A 10,453-nucleotide genomic window follows, 5' to 3' on the forward strand; every position below is an offset into this window, starting at 1 on the left:
TGGGACATCCAATTGTGACAAAGCTCGGATCTTGGCTGGGTTTGCTTCAATTCCTCTACCGGATACAATGAAGCCCAAGAGCTTTCCGGCTGGAACGCCAAAGACGCATTTTTCTGGGTTGAGCTTGATGTCATATTGTCGGAGGTTATCAAATGTAAGCCTCAAGTTGTTTACTAGGGATTTGACATGCCTTGATTTGACGACCACATCATCCACATACGCCCCCACTGTTTTGCCGATCTGGTTTGCCAGACATGTCTGGATCATGCGCTGATATGTTGCGCCGGCGTTTTTCATCCCGAAGGGCATTGTGTTGAAGCAGAATGGGCCGTATGGTGTGATGAATGCTATTGCAGCTTGGTCTAATTCTGCCATCTTGATTTGATGGTAACCGGAGTATGTGTCGAGGAAACACAACGAATCGTGTCCTTTGGGGGCATCGATAATTTGATCGATACGGGGGAGGGGGAAGGGATCCTTTGGGCAAGCCTTGTTAAGGTCTTTAAAATCGACACACAGGTGCCAGGATTTGTCCTTCTTTTGTATCATCACCAGGTTTGCTAGCCAGTCCAGATGTTTTATTTCTCTAATGAGTCCGGCCTCCAATAGCTTGGCTAGCTCCTCTCCCATAGCCTGTCTCTTGGGTTCGGAAAAACGCTGAAGGGCTTGTTTGACAGGTTTGAATCCTTTTAGGATATTTAAGCTGTGTTCGGCCAGCCTGCGTGGGATCTCTGGCATGTCTGAAGTGTGCCAGGCAAAAATGTCCCAGTTCTCTCGTAGGAACTCTCGCAGTGCGGCGTCTAGATCAGGGTTCAGTCATGCCCCAATGGAAGCTGTTTTATTGGGGTCCGTTGGATGGACCTGGAATTTGACTATTTCGTCAGCTGGCTTGAGGATGTGGATTTGGATCTCTTGTCGAGTATCACATCATCCGTGTTAACCGTGGAGCGCAGCGCAGTCAGTTCCTTGGCCGCTAAGGCTTCGGATAGTGCCTCAAGGGCTAATGCGGCCGTCTTGTTTTCGGCGCAGAGTGCTATGTCCGGATCACTAGCTAGAGTGATAATTCCATTCGGCCCGGGCATCTTAAGCTTCATGTACCCGTAATGGGGTATTGCTTGGAAGATTGTGAATGCTTCCTGCCCTAGTAAAGCGTGATGTCCGCTCTTAAATGGGGCCACCTAAAACGTGACTTCTTCGGACCTGTAATTATCCGGCGTGCCGAACACCACATCTAGTGTGATTTTTCCTATGCAGTGCGCTTCCCGACTGGGAATATTCCTCTAAAGGTTGTGCTGCTTCGCTCGATGCGGTTCCAGTCTATTTCCATTTTTTGAAGGGTTTCCTCATAAATGAGGTTCAGTCCGCTGCCCCATCCATGAGTACCTTGGTGAGGCGAAAGCCGTCCACTATGGGACTGAGGACCAATGTGGCTGCTGCTCGGGCTGTTCGGAATCTAGGTTCATCACTTGCGTTGAAGGTAATGGCAGTGTCGCTCCATGGATTTATTGTTGCAACTTGGTAGACTTCGGCGAGGCTGTGGAGTGTTCTTTTTCGCATATTGTTTGATGCGAAAGTCTCGAAGACTGTGAGAACGGTACTGGTGTCCTTGAGCTGGCTTTCTGCGGCCTCCAGGATTAAGAGGTCCTCGCCGATTTTGGCCACCTGCCGGAGTATCCAACATGCTCTAAGGCTGTGAGTTGGTGTGGTGTCCTCTGTACTGTGAATTCTACAGGGTCCATCAAGCCACCTTTCCAGTATGGTTCCATGCCCTATATAGGGTTTTGGCTTTTTGGTGTTTATCCCGGGTGTCCTATGATGATGCACCCTCTTAGTTCGGACGGGATTACTATTCAACGCCGGATTGTCCCAAAATTTTATTTCGGTTTTCCAGGCGCTTTCCGTCGCACAGTATTTTTGTACTATGGATGCCAAGTTAGTGAAATGTATAATATCACGACGGCTTACGGTGTTAAGGATTCCCTCGTCCATGCAATTACTGCAAAAAATAGAGATTGCGTCTCCCTCGCGGCAATCCTTTATCCTGTTCATAACCAGGAGGAATCTGGCCCGGTAATGATGTACTGTTTCCTCGGGCCTCTGCCTAATTTGGGAGAGATTGCTTATGTCTGGGTGAGCGGGTGTCGTTGAATCTGAAACCTCACCCAATCCAAGATTCGGAGGCCGAAGAGTTTCCGAACTCTTATGTTCGGATTCTTGGATGTTGTCCAACGAATCTAGCCCGTTGCCTGATCCTAAGCTCAGGTCTTGAGTTACATCCTCCTCTCCGCGGGTATCGGCTTGGAGGAGTCGTGAATTCGGACGTAGCTAGTCCTTAAAACAGATGAAGGGTCGCCGCACTGCGCCTCTACCACAGCAATGTGGTGGGTGACTTGGGGAGAGTTAATTTCTCTTAGATCGGGCTTAAGCCCAACCTGGTCGTAATCCGTAGCGACCCCCAGGGCGGCGATGCGATCCAAGAGCTCATTTACGGAAGAGAGCTCCATTGGATCTAGCTGCTCGACGAGTTCTGAGCTGACGTGTAGGTTGCTCTTGATGACCCGAGAGGTCACCATCGGCGCAACAGCCGAACAGGCGGTCATGAGGAAACCACCTAGCCGGAGGGTTTGGCCGACATCCAAGGCTCCCTTAGCAACGGCGCCGTCTTTAAAGACGGGTGGAGGCATCCTTCCTGATTGTGACGGCACAGAGGAACTCTCAATGAAAGCATCAATGTCGGTGTCAAAACCGGCGGATCTCGGGTAGGGGGTCCCGAACTGTGCGTCTAGGCCGGATGGTAACAGGTGGCAGGGAACACTTTGTTTTACACAGGTTCGGGCCCTCTCGATGGAGGTAATACCCTACTCCTGCTTGATTAATATTGATGATATGGGTAGTACAAGAGTAGATCTACCATGAGATCAAGGAGGCTAAACCCTAGAAGCTAGCCTATGGTATGATTGTTGTGTATGGAGTTGATTGCCTACGAACTACAACCCTCCGGTTTATATAGACACCGGATAGGGTTAGGGTTACATAAAGTTGGTTACAATGGTAGGAGATCTTGAATATCCGCATCGCCAAGCTTGCCTTCCACGCCAAGGAAAGTCCCATCCAGACACGGGATGAAGTCTTCAATCTTGTATCTTCATAGTCCAGGAGTCCGACTGAAGGTATAGTCCGGCTACCCGAACACCCCCTAATCCAGGACTCCCTCACTAGTTGTTTATCCTTGGTAGCCTCTCTTATGGGAAAATGTAGTCTTGTGCTTCCATGAGCCATAGTAGTCCGCTATAGCCCGGTTCACCGGAGTCCTGTTAGCCCAGCACTACTACTCCGGAACACTTGACTGGCCGGCATGTGATTCACTTCGTTCCTGTGTCTGTCCGTTCGGGGAAATGTCACGTGGTGACATCCGGAGTCCTGCCTAGCCTGCTACAGCCCGGTTCACCGGAGTCCTGTTAGCCCAGTGCTACAGCCCGGATTCGCACGCTGCTGACCGACATGCTCGATGTTGATTCATGTATGCCTGTCCCCGTAAGTTAGTGCCACTTTGGGTTCACGACTAGTCATGTCGGCCCGGGTTCTCTGTCATATGGACGCTAGCGACACTATCATATACGTGAGCCAAAAGGCGCAAACGGTCCCGGGCCATGGTAAGGCGACACCCATGGGAATACCGTGCGTGAGGCCGCAAAGTGATATGAGGTGTTACCAGCTAGATCAATGTGACTTGGAATCAGGGTCCTGACAGCGTTGGTATCAGAGCCTGACTGCCTGTTGGATTACCAAGCCAAGATGGTCGAAGTTGTGTCTAGAAATGCTTTAGTTATATAAGGGAATTGATTGTGGAAGGGAACGTAGGGCTCTTGTTACTCCTTATCCTCATGACCTTCTGATCTGAGTCATCTTATCTTTTCTACGGGGTTAAGAACTAGGCTTCTCTTCTATCTCTCAGGATGACGTGTTACTAAACCGTAGTTGCCTAGGATTGTTGAGTTCAAGCCTCAGTTCAGTTCCTACTACTTCCATATGTTTATAGCTGGCCCCAGAACCTTGATTTTGTGATGTTGAGAGGTTATGCCACCATCTTTATAGGTTGTCTCAAATCATTTTGAGCATTTACAGTCGTTATGCTGTTTGAGTCATCCCAGGTTTCTAAAATAGTCTGATGCATTTGCAAATTCCTTCTTTTCGTTCCTGATGTCCCTTTAGGCCAGTTCAACCACACTAATCGGTGAGTTGAGGTACTTTATTGCCTCGACATATATGTTGGAGCCATTATTATGACCCTAGGCATCTTAGAGAACCATCCATAATCTAGCCATGCTTTATATTCCCAGTGTGATGATTCTGGACACCATTCTCGAGAGCATCCCGTAATGCTACTTAGTAGTAGGTATTCTACTCCTGGGTTTCTGATCCCGAGATTCACCCTACTTACTTCATGTTGATAGTTTTGCTCATTCTTTTAGGATATTAGTAACCTTTGTGATAGTCCTCGAGGTTCATGGTATATCCTTCTTCCAAATATCATGAACTACTTATGGCAGAAGTTCTGTTGAATCAAAAGATCACAACTAGAGTGATCTTGATGAGTTATCCATTCTGCATTGTGAATCTTCCAGTCCTACCTTTCTGCATGGATTACATGGAAGAAAAATGTTGAACTTGTTTGACATACCAAATCTATGCATCCGCAACTCATAAAACCATATGTTCCTTTGAGTTGTCTCTCTTTAGTTGTATTCTGACCTCTGTCTATCAATTGATAGTCAGGACTAGTTGTGCATTTGTGTTCATCGATGCCTACTATTCTTGTGGTCTGTCAAGCCATCCTATTCAGAATGACTAGGAGAAACAAACTCCAGCACCTTATCCATATCTAGGATTGGGTCAAAGCAGTTGTAATCCGCAAATCAAATGCCAATCCAGCTTTTGATTCTGTTCTACCTTGGAGTATTACCATCTTTATATCAAGATTGTCATGGCAATTGCACACCATCCTATGAACTCTTGATACAGTGATACTTCTTGCCATCATTGTTCATTCTCCGGTTCTCGTGTTTTTATAACCGAATGCCGGCAAGTAAGCCATGATGTGTGAAACCAATACTCCTAGCAACTCCGTTGCTTGGTAGTTAATGGACAATATTCTCATTCTTAGCATGTTGGTTATTAAATCATCATCCTAAGATTGATCGTGGTACCTACTCCTTATTTCTGGTGCACTCTTCGATCAATGAGTTAGGATTGTGTCAATTCCTCACTCTTTTTGATCATATCATCTTGCCCTGAAAAGCAAGATTGTTCTTGAGCTTAATAACATATCGGTGGTTCATGATTTTCCGAATATCTCTCGGAAGTATTACCAGGTTGTCACCTGACCGCTATGTTGAGTTCGTGATCATGTTGGTTTTCCTCCAAACCACCAATTCTCCAAGAATCTATGTTGGATACCCTGAGCTAGTTGGTTAAGCTAAAGAACAACTTGGAGAGTTGGAAGATGAAAGCTTGTCTGACTTAGTTCATCACTAAGGGATATCCTTGTGTGTGCGTGTGTTGGAGAAAGATGATATCTTCATCGACTGATCCCCGTGATCAGCTGTTGAATCTATTACCTTGTCCAAACCTTGATTTGAGTGTGGGCTATCGTCAAATCAAATCAAAACCAACGATGTTCGTAATGTTGTCTTACTTGCGGTTGTCCCTCGAGCATACACCATTATATTTTTCGGGTCTGACCAATGCTATCACCTTGTTCATATGATTGTGGGATTCCATTTATATGGAAACCTAGATGAATTGTTGTTGAGCCCATCGACAACATCCTTGTATTCTCCATGATTTTGTTAGATATCAAGATAGTGTTGGAAACTGTTGTAGGCATTATCTTCATGTCCCGTTCATGAAATACATGTTTGGTGTAAGAAGTGACTTTCTCCAAGTTCACGTGCATTAGGTGCAAGTTGCCGCCGTGAATTCAAGAAAGATTGTTTTTGTTTCCTCTGGTACCATCCCAAGTCAGTTATGCATGTGCGAATGTATTCTATGGTTTGGTAGATTAATTACCTCCACTCCATATGTATTCCCTAGCACACCAAGCCAATGATTGATTTGTTCAAGGATAACAAGTTCAACTGCTATTCTCGAAGGGCCCAGACGGACATGCACAAGACTTCGTTATCTTCAATGATGGTTCCCCACTTGAACTCGGTAGTGTTTTATTGTAAGACTACTATGTGGTCATGCTTGTCTGAGACAACGTGTTCACATATGTGTTAGCAGAACTAGCTCATGTTTTGGAGCTTACTACCATAGTCCATTTCCCGAGAATCTCGCAATGCCTTCTCGTCGATTTGTGTTGCAAACTTTCTTTTTCTTCTAGACTCGATGGGTCTGGAATATCCTGTTACCAACCAGATCTAAATGTCAGGTAGATATGATGGTTGGAACTTTTCTAGGATCTATGATGTTGGTCCCGACAAGGTTGATGTTCTGGCCAACACACCTAGCCGGAAGATCTGTCATTGTAGTATCTTTAACCATCTTTCCATGAGGGTTTCATGCGACTTATTGTAGAAGTTGTTCCTTAGAGATCCTTGTGCTCTCAGTTTCTTCGATGATTCTATAACAATTGAAACATTGGAAACACTCTCGACTGTTGAGTTTTTCCCCAATCACCAGAATAATTCCCAGCATTTGCATTTTGTTCCCAGCTTGCACCTTATTAGTTGTTGTCCAGGATCATCTTCAAAAGTGGACTTACCATTGGTCCCATCCATCTCCGATGACAAGCAAATCATCCATTATGTTGTCTTCAACAAGGTAGTCCACATCATCCTTTCTAGTCCAAGTATGTCATTCTTTTGAACTCCTTCAAATGATCGATTGTGATTGCCTTAGGCTGGTATGAAGAGTTTCAATGATCTACGGATCAAAAGTAATTCTTTTTGCCACTTAAGATAATAATTTTACGAGTCACCTCCCACAAGGTGCCCCGTTGTGGAATCATGGCAATCAATCTCCTCGCTACTTTGAAACCATGCACCATCCTACTCCAGCGTGGAATTGTTGCCTACCAAATTGAACCTCTGTCATCTGTTTCTTCCATCCCTCCCGATGTGTGTCTTGTGTCTCAGCTCAAGAAATGTGTCTACGTCTCATTCCGTGAGTCGATCTTGTGCTCTTTAAGATTGACGATCCATTCTTGTGAGGTTGTCTTGCTCTCTTGTCGCCTTATTAGATGAAGTTCTCGAAGGAAAGGATGTCATAATAAATATGATGTAGTGGATCAACATCTCCGAGAAGGGCAGTTGGATCGAGAAGATCGTGTTAGCTTTGTGTCCCCGCTGTCTTCTTACCTCACGTCTTGAATCTTGGGACGAGATTCTCGTTTAGTGGGGGTGAGTTGTCACAGCCCTAGAATTTGGTTGCAGAAAGTGGCTTTGCATCCATGCATCATGTTTAAATTCAAGAAAACTAGAATTGAGGAAATTTGAAAGCCTCAAAAATTTTAATTAAAAGAAGGGCAAATAACCCTGGAAAATGCATCCAATGTTTCCAAAATTCTCTTCAATGATGTTTAATATTTTTGGCAAGGGTTTTGGTCCAAACCAAAAATATGGAACATTTTTGAGGAATTATTTTGGCCATTTGGATTTAAATCAATAAATATTTGAGTTGGATTTAATTCTTCTATAAAAGAATTGCAAGTCCAACAATTCTGAAAAAACCTATGAGTGGCTTTGAATATATTGCATCAAGCCACATAAATATTTTCAGAAGCTACTAAATGATTTGGGCTGTGAATCAAATCAAAACAATACAAAATAAATAGAAAACTAAAACAGATTGGGAGAGAGAGAAAGAAGGATTACCTAGCGCTTACCTATAGCCCAGAGGCCCACTACTGTGCGTCCCAGCCCACCAGGGGCATACCTGTCTTCAACCTCTGCCTACTGGCAGAGGCAAGCCGAGCACGGCACCCGCGTGTGCCGACACGCAGCTGCCTGCCTGGCCTCCCCTGGCCAGCGCGGTGCCGCCCATGACACCCTGGGACTCCCTCTGCTTCTCCCTCGCTCTCTGGACCTCTCTTCCCCTCGCTCCTCTGCTTTTTTCCCCTAGCGGAGCTCGCCGTCACTGCTCGTCACCACCGCGGCCACCGAGCCCCCCTTGCCTACCCAGCTTGTCGCCGAGGTCCGCCATGCCCCGAAGCCCCTCTACGACGAAGATGAAGACCCCGGGAGCCCCTCAGCGTCGCCACCACCACCATCTCCGTCCCCTGCCTTGGCGGCCGCCGTCGTACGATTCGCCGCTTGCCGGTCGTCCCCGAGCCCGCTGAAACGACTGCCGGCCCCTTGTGAGCTCCTCTTCTTTTCCTCCCCGTCCTCTTGCTCACGTGCCTGCTCTAACTATGCTAGCCGTCACATCCGTGAGCTCACCGCCGGCGTCCTTGTCGCCGCCATCGTTGCAGGTCACCGAACTCGCGCCCGAGCACGTCGTTGAGGTCCTGCAGCCCCTGTAGACCCAACGGTGTGCCTAGTTTGCTTCATCGTGCACCACTGCACCATCCTGCTCGAAGCCGTAGCTCCGGTCGCCGCCCAACTCGCCTGCGCTGCCACTACCGAGAGCCCCACGCCGTGTTGCTGCCACCGCTGGATGCGCGGGAGCACGGGCTCCCTCCTGGTTCCCTCAGCGCGCCCAGCCGTCGCCCCTAGCGCCACCCCGACAAGCCGCCGCCGCACTGCGAGGTCGCCGATGCTTGATCCGGCGACGCTGACGTGGAGCCATCATTAGGCATTAATCACCACTAACCCTCCTAACAAACACTAACGAGTGGGTCCCGCGTTGGGTCAAATCCCAGTCAACACGGGATTAACCTCTAATTAACTATAAGCATATGACATGTGGGACCGGGTCGACAGGTTTGACCATGGTCAGCCCTGTTGACTTGCTGACGTCACGGTGACTTCATGCTGACGCAATAAGTCCTTTTCTGGATTTGATTTATTACTAAATAACCAGGAAATTCTAGAAAATGTCTAAAACTTATAAAATTCATAGAAATTCAACCGTAACTCCAAATAAGATAAATTATATATGAAAAATGATCAGAAAAATCCAATCTATCCATGCATCATATTGTGCATTGCATTGATTGTGCTCTTCCTTGTTTGACGGTAATTATCCCCTTTCGGTAGACGCTGCTCCGACGCTGTGATCGTTGACACTGATGAAGAGTCAATGTTATCTTCAGAAGTGACAGGCAAGCAAAACCCCCTTGTTCATTCTGATACAATCCCACTCTCTCGCTCCTGCTCTCTTTTACTGCATTAGGGCAACACCAATTCAACTGTTAGATGCTGCGGTAGTTGAACCCTTTCCTCTGCATGACCTTTCATTGCCAAAGTAAATAGATGAAACCCACTACCATGAGTAAGAGTTGTTTGAGCCCTGATGTGCCTACTCATTCATGCCTGTTTGTCATGCCTGCTACTGCTTAGAGTTGAGTTTGGTCTGATTCATCGGGAATGAATTGGAATGTGGTGAACATGTCCTACCATTGAGAGCTAAGTGTGTGAACACGATTTGGTAAAGGTAGCGGTGAGAGGCCATGTAGGAGTACATGGTGGGTTGTCTCATTGCAGCCATCCTCAGGAACTGAGTCCTATGTTTGTGATCCATGAACAGTTACTACCACACATTGGGTTCCGATAACTCGGCCCCTCTCAGCTTATTAATCAACTCGATCTCTGTCCAGGAGTTGCAACTAGTTTCTGGTGTTTGTAGGTAGTGTTAGTAGTCTACCAAGTGGCACCCAGTACAAGTGGGCTTGGGACAGACTCAGCACCGTGGCACGGTGTACCAAGTGGCACCCGGATGGTGGGCTTGGGAACCCTGCTCACATCGTTTGGGGCCGTGAGCGACACCCCGGCCGGGTCTCCTTGCGGATGGAACCCGAATAGGCGATAAACCTAGACTAGAGACTTGTTGGTTAGTCAGGTCGTGGCCAACTCCCTCGCCCGGCTTCCGCTTGAAGGTTTTCTAGGTACATGACGTGTACAGGGCGATAAGTGGCGAGAGCGTGTGTGAAGAAGTACACCCCTGCAGGGTTATCATTATCTATTCGAATAGCCGGATTTCTCGGATATGGAAACTTGGACCCCTTGCATAGTTCATAGACAAGTGTAATTGGATACTCTAAAACTCGCAAGATAAGCATGAGTGCTATGGATGGCGTTCTCGCAGGGAGACGGGGGCGGATCCATAGTGGTGTATTGGTATGGTGAATTTGTAGACTCGTGTGTGCCACCCCAAAAGAGTTACTCGCAGTCGTAGTATAGGATAGCCACTGAGTCAAAGCTGGCTTGCTGCAATCAAACTCCACCACCCCCTTTATTGATACCGATGCATATGTAGTTAGTTCTGATGTAAGTCTTGCTGGGTACATTGT

Source organism: Triticum aestivum, chromosome 2A (assembly GCF_018294505.1).
Source record: "Triticum aestivum cultivar Chinese Spring chromosome 2A, IWGSC CS RefSeq v2.1, whole genome shotgun sequence".
Taxonomy (NCBI): domain Eukaryota; kingdom Viridiplantae; phylum Streptophyta; class Magnoliopsida; order Poales; family Poaceae; genus Triticum; species Triticum aestivum.